At 46.7% G+C, this 9,568-nt stretch overlaps 1 protein-coding gene across 1 annotated transcript in view; it reads left to right on the forward strand.

Moving 5' to 3' along the window:
- INPP5B (inositol polyphosphate-5-phosphatase, 75kDa) overlaps positions 1-9,568 on the forward strand; it is a 55,968-nt gene that overhangs the window by 10,166 nt on the left and 36,234 nt on the right. The window lies entirely within an intron of this gene.

Raw genomic sequence — 9,568 nt, forward strand, 5'->3', positions numbered from 1 at the left:
GAGCTTGGGGAAGCTGGCAGGGAAATGTCCGCCGCCGCAGGCTCTCGGGAGCGCGACTCTGCAGGTCTGGCGGGAGGTGAGAAGCTGGGCTGGGGCTTTGAGCCGGGGGTGGTGGCGGGCTTGGCCCTCGGGCGGGCGGGGTCTGAGGGGTTGTCCGACGAACGCCTGGGGCGAAGACCAAGGTCCTGGCCCACGGAGGCGGGGACATTGGGTCCGAAGGGCTCTGGGGATGTTAGTTCTCAGCCCTCCGTGATGAGGGCAGGCGCGGGCCAGTGGGGGTATTCAGGAATCCCGAGGTCGGGATTGTGATTGTAGTAAAGCTCTGTTCTTGCTTCGCTGTGTGACCCGGGGCAGGTGGCTGCCCCTCTCTGAGCTTCAGTTTCTCCATCCTGACGTTCGAGTCTGACTTGTGTTGGGGATGCACTCCCTATCACACAGCGTTCCTTTGGGTGAGCACTGGTGTGTGTACTGGGGCTGCCTGGCTCTCCTGTCGGTCCTCAGCCCCTCTGAGAGATTGGACTCTGCGCAGACCGGGAGTCCAGGAGAGCCCTGTCCACCTTGGGCCTGGAGGCCACGGTGAGGTTACAGGTAAAAGAGACTAGTTGTTTTTTTTTTTTTCCCACCCAGCCCTTGCTGGATAAGGCTGTGCAGCACAAAAGGCCGATTGTTGAGCAGGAGATTGTCTTTTGGAGAGTGAGAGGCCCCCGGCTGAAATTTGGGTCAGTCTGGTGCTTTGGGAGGAGGTATTTTTTGTTCAGCTCCTGGATTTTCTGTCCGGGGCTCCCTGGTATGTTTTATTCCTGGGTGTGCCCGTGCAGCTCCTGTTACGTCCAAGCTTTGGCATGACCGTGAGTACCCACTTGTGTCCCATTTCTCAGCCACTTGCTAGAGAACTGTCAAGTGCCTGTGTAAGCGTGGGCCGGCACTCCACTTGCTCTCACCAGGCTTGGAAACTGTGAGGGGCGGGGGGGAATAACACATTGCACAAGTTTGTAAAATGAAAGGAAACGAAGCGAGCAGAGGACTTCCTCCGCGCTCCTTCTTTACCTTCTTTGCAGCCGCCGCAAGACGCGGTCACAGCACCCTATGGTGCTGGTAGTTTGCGTCTCATGGGCTTATCTCAGTTATGAAGTGCTGATCTTGAGACAGCTTTTGCATCAGTTTCCATGACATTCTGGGCTCTGGTACTGGGACAGGTGAGAATTTAAGATTAAGAACATATCCTTCCCTGACCCCTTGGAAAGAGGCTGCCAGCATCCAGACAGAAGACAGGCCCGATGGCAGCAGAAAGAGGTGGGTTCTGTCTTTTCGGCCCGGATCCTGTTGAAGCGCTTCATCTCTTGAATGGAGGGAGGTCTTCTGTGAGGAGTCGGGATGGCTCTGAAGCAGTTATCTGCTGTGGGGTCGTGAATGCAAACGGATCTCAGACTCTTTTGTGATCTTTCAAAAATCCCAAACTAGCTGCATGCTGGTGAAGAGTTACTGTCAAGGTGCTGGTTTCTTTTTAATCTGAAATTATTTGTCCCTGTCATAATCCCTACAATAAATGGGATTACACTATTAAATGGTAAGTTGCTCATGTTACAATTGGTAAGAAATGGCCGCGGACCTCTAGTTCTGTTTGGGTAGCGTGTTTGCAGAGTTCTTTGGTCTCAGAGGTCTCAGAGGAGAGTCCTGTCATCTACAACAAGTAGGGGGAACCCTTGGGGCCGCCTCTGAATGTCCCAGACAGTCCAGACTCAGCGGGAAACAGATAGGGAATTTGGTGCTTCCAATATGCGTGTAATCAAAATACCCACTTCCTGATGGCTTCGGGAACCAACCCGAGCATTGCTTTAAAATGCTGTGTGTGATATGCATCAGGAGAAACAGGGCTTCTCCAGGGAGCTGACAGTGTCAGAGGGATCTGATGATTCACAGAGGTGAGTGAGTGTGGGGTCGGTTCAGCAGGAGGGGGACCTTGTTGGGCTAGTCAAGGTCTGGCTATTTGGGGGGCAAAGTGAATCTGATTTTCACTCTCTGCCTTTGTTTTGGTAGAGAAAGGAAACATCTCACTTGGCTGCATCTCTCCAAAATGTCCATTTTTTCCCCCTTGGATTTGTCTTTCCTGCATTCAGGAGTGTCAGGCTAAACTTGGTAGAGGTTGCAGAAAAGTGAAATGCTGCTAGTTTTCGTTTGGGGTCAGTGTTCTCAGGTTCAAACCAGGATCTTTGAGCTAAGTTATGATGTGGAAGTGAGATATAAGCCTTCTTGTTGAGTGACAGCCTGTTCATCTGATTCTCTTGGCTTCTTCAGGTGCCAAGACCTTGCATGGGTCCCAGACAAGTAGCTGTTGTAAGTAGGGGATCTTTCTGCTTCTTCACTTAGTTAACTGCTCTGTGGTGTAGCTTTTTTTTTTCTTAAAAAGAAAGAGAAATACCTTCCTGTTTCTGTTTAGCCAACTGAAGATGCTTTTATCAAGAAAACCCCTTGGGGAATCTGCCTCTGACTCAGTGCTCACCCTGTCATTGTGTAAAATATTCACCTGCCTCATCCTACACACACTCAAAGACCTGGAGCTGTGTTCTGGAGGACTCTGAGCTATGGGCTTGAGAGGAAGCAGCCACTCAGAAGTCCCATTGGGGTTGTTCTGGGCTAATTTAATGAAATGGTAACAACAGACTCATTGCAGAGTTCTGAAGTGGTTTTCTGATTCCATGGTTGATTCAAAACGAGATGGCTTTGTAGTAACTCAAATTCAGAATGAGATGTGCTATGGGTATTTTTTCCCCTGGACCCAGGAAATAAAGCATTGAAGTCTGTGTGGCCTGAGAAAGGAAATGAATGCTATTTATAACTCAGGGTAGCATAAAGGGTAACCTAGATTACTAGGGTAGAAGCCAGTGAGAATGTTGGAAAAACAGCCCCTGGGGTCAGTCAGTCGCCCTGCTCCTCCTCCTCTTAATAAATAAAATCTGTGTGACTGACATACCCTTTTAGCACAGAAAATGAATTTTCCTAGATGTTTATCTTACACGTAGAACTCTTGCCCATCATCTCCACCTTTGTGGGAAGCTCTGCTGGCTCCTAAGCAAATTAATTGGGCTCACTTTGTTTCTTTAAACAAAAGAGAACTGTGTTCCTTTTTCTTCCTTCTTGTGTTGTTCCCTTCTCCATTTCCTTGTGTTTGTTTCTTGAACAGGAGAACCCCCTGAAGACTTTTCTCTCCTTCAGGAAACAGGTTGTTGTGGAATTTTACAGTGGGAGCATGGAGCAAGCAGATGACCCACAAACATTCCCTTAGAAGGGGTGCTTTGCACAGGAAAGTCCTCAGGGACAGAAGGTTCAGGAAGAGGGAGGCATCAATATTTACTAGAGGAAAGACAGCCTGGAAACATAGACGCTCACTAGCTTGCTTGTTTTGTTTGCTGCTTCAAATCTACTGTAACAAACTTGTAGATTTTACCAGTGGTGCAAATGTGAACTAAAGCTCCAAAATGAAGGCTGAGGATTTGAGCAAAGTGTATGTCTACGTGGCCTACTTTAATTTTTATTTTTCCTACTGCATGTTAGTATCACATTGGACATACCTCTGACTTTCCTCTCGTCCCTCTGTAAGATAGGAGTGAGTTTGCCTCCTAGAAGGTCTCATAGGACTGAAGAAATTAAAATTTGGCGGGGGGGCATGGGGGGTGCTTCCTCTGGGAAACCCGTTTAGGATTTGCAGATGCCCACCTCCAAGAGCTTAGAAACTGGCTGCACTCCTCAGGGCCTTTCCTAGGCTGGCTTGTTCCAAGTTCCATATTCATTCTCTTCTTTACTCCTTTCCTTCCTCCAGTTTCTTTTCTGTCAATACAATCACTAAAAACCTCAGTCATCCTTGACTCTTCCCTCCCCATGTCTAATAACCACATTTGGTCCATTTTTTCCCTGCAATTTAAAAATCTTTTGAAAATTAAAGAGATTAAGTCCCTGTAGTTCACGTTGGTACCCTCTCACTTGAACTAGTGCAGTGCTGTCTCTACAAGTCTTCCCCTAGGTCTCCTCCTCCCCCTGGGGCTTGCCCTCAGTTCAGTTCAGTTCAGTTCAGTCGCTCAGTCATGTCCAACTCTTTGTGACCCCGTGAATCACAGCACGTCAGGCCTCCCCGTCCATCACCAACTCCTGGAGTTCACTCAGACTCACGTCCATCGAGTCAGTGATGCCATCCAGCCATCTCATCCTCTGTCGTCCCCTTCTCCTCCTGCCCCCAATCCCTCCCAGCATCAGAGTCTTTTCCAATGAGTCAACTCTTTGCATGGGGTGGCCAAAGCACTGGAGTTTCAGCTTTAGCATCATTCCTTCCAAAGAAATCCCAGGGCTGATCTCCTTCAGAATGGACTGGTTGGATCTCCTTGCAGTCCAAGGGACTCTCAAGAGTCTTCTCCAACACCACAGTTCAAAAGCATCAATTCTTCGGCACTCAGCTTTCTTCACAGTCCAACTCTCACATCCATGCATGACTTCTGGAAAAACCATAGCCTTGACTAGACGGACCTTTGTTGGCAAAGTAATGTCTCTGCTTTTGAATATGCTGTCTAGGTTGGTCATAACTTTCCTTCTAAGGAGTAAGCGTCTTTTAATTTCATGGCTGCAGTCACCATCTGCAGTGATTTTGGAGCCCCCAAAAATAAAGTCTGACACTGTTTCCCCATCTATTTCCCATGAAGTGGTGGGACCAGATGCCGTGATCTTCCTTTTCTGAATGTTGAGCTTTAAGCCAACTTTTTCACCCTCCTCTTTCACTTTCATCAAGAGGTTTTTTAGTTCCTCTTCACTTTCTTCCATAAGGGTGGTGTCATCTGCATAGCTGAGGTTATTGATATTTCTCCCAGCAATCTTGATTCCAGCTTGTGCTTCTTCCAGCCCAGTGTTTCTCATGATGTACTCTACATAGAAGTTAAATAAGCAGGGTGACAGTATACAGCTTTGACGTACTCCTTTTCCTATTTGGAACCAGTCTGTTGTTCCATGTCCAGTTCTAACTGTTGCTTCCTGACCTGCATACAAATTTCTTAAGAGGCAGGTCAGGTGGTCTGGTATTCCCATCTCTTTCAGAATTTTCCACAGTTTATTGTGATCCACACAGTCAAAGGCTTTGGCATAGTCAATAAAGCAGAAATAGATGTTTTTCTGGAACTCTCTTGCGTTTTCAATGATCCAGCAGATGTTGGCAATTTGATCTCTGGTTCCTCTGCCTTTTCTAAAACCAGCTTGAACATCTGGAATTTCACGGTTCATGTATTGCTGAAGAGGGTAACTTTTATCACGCCCTGCTGTTTTGTTTGTGAACTTGAATGCTGCATCACTCCCTGTAGCCTGCAGAATAAAGTTCAGATTCTTTAGTGGGACATCTAAGTCCTGCAGGCCTGGCCTCAGCCCCTCTGTCGAGCCTTATCGTCCCCAACTCACCTTCATTTCCTCTTACTTCAGACCTGATTGCTTATTATTTCTGTGTTTTTTCATCTTCGTTGGCTGTTCATTCATCTGCATTTGTACAAGCTCGAACGTGCTACTCTTAGCATTTTGCATCCTGTCTCCTCCCCGAATGCCAGCCCAATGCCTTGTATATCAGTAGGTGCTCAAAAAATGTCTGTTGTCTTTGAGACCTGAACCGTTCCAGCTCCAGTGCTTTGTTGCCTGAAGGATGCCTGCCCCCTTCCTCTTTAAGCGGGTTCTGCACTTCTTTCCACCCCTCAACCCCTTCCTGGTTTGCTTTTGCCCACTTCTCTTTCGGTTTTATCACCAGACCACAGACAGTTCACAGAAGGCCAGCAAAGAGAGAGCCTGGAGGAAAAAGTCAAGTCATCTCTCCAGTAGCCTGTGACCATTATAACTTGTGGCTGAAAAGTAATTGCACGGTTGTAGTCTTTGCTCAGAAGCTAAGCTAGTGATGTTTATTTAGTCCTTGCTAACCTAAATTGGGGGCTTCCCTGGTGACTCAGGGGTAAAGAATCCACCTGCCAGTGTAGGAGATGCAGGTTCTATGCCTGGATCAGGAAGATCCCCTGGAGAAGGAGAAGGCAACTCACTACAGTATTCTTGCCTGGGAAATCTCATGGACGGAGGAGCCTGGTGGGCTACAGTCCATGGGGCCTCAAAGAGTCGGACACGACTGAGTGACTAAACAACAACAAGAGCTCAAGTTGGATTTGCACAGGGGGCAAATTGGATTTTGGGACCAGGGCTTACAGGTTTGTGGGGCCTGGGATGTGTTTTTAGAGATGCCTCTGCTTACGTGAATTGTTAAAGTCTATGGTGCTTTTTTCTAAAGCCATGAGATAGTGGGAAATGTTTTTTTTTTTTTAAAGGAAGGAAGACAGAAAGGAAGGAAAGGACTAAGAAGCATGGCTATTTGATTTTCAAAAAAGTAACAGAACTGTTTGGGTTGGTTGCCATGTTGGAATAGGATAATGCTGGGTGCCCTGGGCTATGGGCTTCTCTCAAGAGTTCTCTGCCCTGTGTGTGCTATGTATTTCGTTCCCTTTGGTCATAAGAGTCAAATCCAAACTCCACATGGCATTCAAAGTCTTACAGTTTGGCCTTAATACATATAATAAAAACCTATTCCTAATAAATTAAAACAATAAAATTATAGTTATACATAAAAATCGATTACTATTATAACTATTATTATCACTGGCAGTTAACATTTAGTAAACACTATGGGCCTTACCCAGTGCACAGAAAAGTTCTGTAAGAGGATGTCCATTTTTCACATGGAGAGACTAAGGCTCAGAGAGGGTAAGTGACTGTGAGAATAGAATTCAGGTCATCTGTTTGAATCTAATGCTTGAGCCCTAACCCTAACACTCTTCTTTTGTATCCCGTGATGCTTCTCAAACAAAACCTTGCATGTCTACTTATTTATACTACTTGTTATGACTTATTTCTGAGCATATCATGATGCCATGTCTCTGCACTGGAATTATTTCCCCTGCCAGAAATGCTTTCTGCATGTCACCTTTTCTGATAGTATAGTTTTTGATTAACTGCACAGACTCTTGACCCATATTCCCTGGGTTTGAATCCTGGCTGTACTGTTTATTAGCTGTGTGTTCTTGGGCAGGTTACTTACCCTCTCTGTGTTTATCTCAGTCTGTACAGTGGAGATAATAATGCCATCTACCTCATGGAGGAGTTGTGAAGATTAAGTATACATACGGAGGTTAAAACCATGCCTGACATGCAGTAAGCCTTAAGTATTTGCGATTAATATTATTCATGGTGATATTACTATCATTGTCATTGTTAACACAGTCTGACTTTGGGTCTGGGTAATTAGGTCGGGATGGCTCTGATTCCTTGTAAAGTGAATGAATCTCTTGCTAGTGTGTGTTGCCTTGTCTTAGACTCAGAGAGGCCGTGGGACGGCCCCCTGGTGGTGTGTACCCAGCATCAAGAAGCGTTAATCCTGCCTATGGGAACTGCCGAGTAATTTGCTCACATGGTTTTGCAGGGTCTTCAAGTGTGCTGGAAATGGAATGCCAGGGCCGGTGACTTAGGAGATAGAGACACCACCTCCTAGACTTATCTAGTAGATGCTCAGAAAGGGGCAGGATATGATTGTCACCCACTAGTGACAGCCATACACACACACAGCCTGTGCAGACCAGGGTGGTACTTTTGCTTTGTCATCCAGACCGACTTAATCCTTCTCTCCATGTAGTACTTACTCCTAAGAGTTCATAGTTTCATTGAAGATGTTGTGCTCATGTTGGCAAAAGGGAGGCTGTGGAGTTCTGACTGTTAATGTCAACGGTGCTGTTTCCTGGGCTAGCTCTGTGTCGCTGGGCATGTCTGCTCCCTTTCTGGACCTCAGTATCCTTATTTGTAAAATGAGGCCAATAATCAGAAATAACACATGAAGCATGTAGTGCAAGCCTAGCTACTCATATTAGAGGGGACTCGGTAAATGAGCATCGTCATTGTCAAGGCTGAGGGGGATGAGGAGCGGCAAGGCAGAGGGAAGAGAACTAACCATTCCTGCGTATGTGCTGTGTACCTGGCATGGTGCGAGGTTCTTGACCTGTTTAGAATTTCATTTGTTTATTCTTTTGGCCTCTCTCCAAGTGTAGTGGTGTTATCATCATTTTACAAATGAGGAAACAAATGAAGTAGTTTGCTTGAGGTTTCCTGTGAGGTTATGGATGCAGCCGGTAAAATGGCCAGGTCATTTTATTCCAAAACCCCATGGCTTTTCCAGAAACACTCAAATGACCCTTAAAATGCTAGACAAGTCATACAGACTGGAAGGCCTTCAGAATTGAGAGAAATGACTGCCGAGGGCTAGTGTGGTCGTGGAGAGCTTGGTGGTGGAGGAGTTGAGGCTGGACTTTGAGGAGAGGGGTCCAGAAGTCAGAGTGAGGGCGACGTGCACGGGGAACCTGTCTGTTTATTAAATCGGCTGTCTCCAGGTGGCAGATGGGGAGAGAGCGCAGGACCAGTTTGCAAAGGGCCTCTCCTGTGCCAGTGCAACCAGCTTTGGACCTTCACCTGCAGGCAGTGGTGTAATACTGGAAGTTTTAGAGCAGGGAGAGATGAAATCAGATTTTAACCTGGCCAAGTCCAGAGATAAAACTGGCAGATCGCGTCAGGAGAAGCAGGAAGCTCTCTCATTGGGAGGCTTTTGATGTAACAGGCGAGGGGAGGAGGCCTGGAGGAAGGCAGCGGTGAGAATGAAGAGGCGGGTGGCTGACCAGCCCTGGTGGCCCAAGGAGAGTGGTGAGCGAAGGGCGGGTTGGCAAACCAGGCTGAAGGGGAAATGATGGGGCTGTGACAGAAGGGAGAGCCCAGCGGAAGTCCAGAAGTCAAAGCTCAGCTTTACCTGGGACCCACCAGTGTGCGGAGACGTGAGCAGCAGAGGGCCTGTTGCCAGGCACAGCTGGGTAGCTCTGTTTGGAACTGACTGTGATGGCCAATGATTCTCGGAGAAGAGAAGAGCCAGATCTAGAACTGAAGTGGCCAATGTGGTAGTCCCTAGTCACATGTGGCTATTTAAATTTACTCTAGGGATTTAAAATTAACAGTTCAGTTTCTCATTTTAACTGTTCAAGTGTAGCTAGTAGCTACTCTTTTGGGCGGTGCAGTTATAGAGCATTTCCATCATCTGTTGGATTGCACTGGTCTCGATCTTGGGAAAACCTGTGAAAAACTGGGGGACATGCAGGGGGAAACCAGGGCAAGAGGAGCAATTGAAATAAGAAATATTGTAGCTGCCTTTTGGGCAATTCTCAAAAGAAATAGAGTACTTGAATTTTGATTTGAATTTGCTGGTTTGACTTCTAGAGCCCCTCTGGTCATGCAGTGAGGGGTAGCTTCGATTAACCATAGGAAGCAGTCATAGGCAGATACTGTTATCTTTGTTCAGTTCAGGAAGCAGAAGCTTAGAGAAGTGAGATAACTTCTTCAAGGTCATAGAGCTAGTAAGTAGCAGGGCCAGAAATGGAACCAAGTCTGACTCCAAAGCCTCTCTCTCTTTATGTGTGTGTGTGTGTGTGTGTGTGTGTGTGTGTATGTACATATATATATATATATATATATAGTGCTT

Source organism: Bison bison, unplaced genomic scaffold (assembly GCF_000754665.1).
Source record: "Bison bison bison isolate TAMUID 2011002044 unplaced genomic scaffold, Bison_UMD1.0 scf7180017864484, whole genome shotgun sequence".
In the NCBI taxonomy this organism is placed as follows: domain Eukaryota; kingdom Metazoa; phylum Chordata; class Mammalia; order Artiodactyla; family Bovidae; genus Bison; species Bison bison.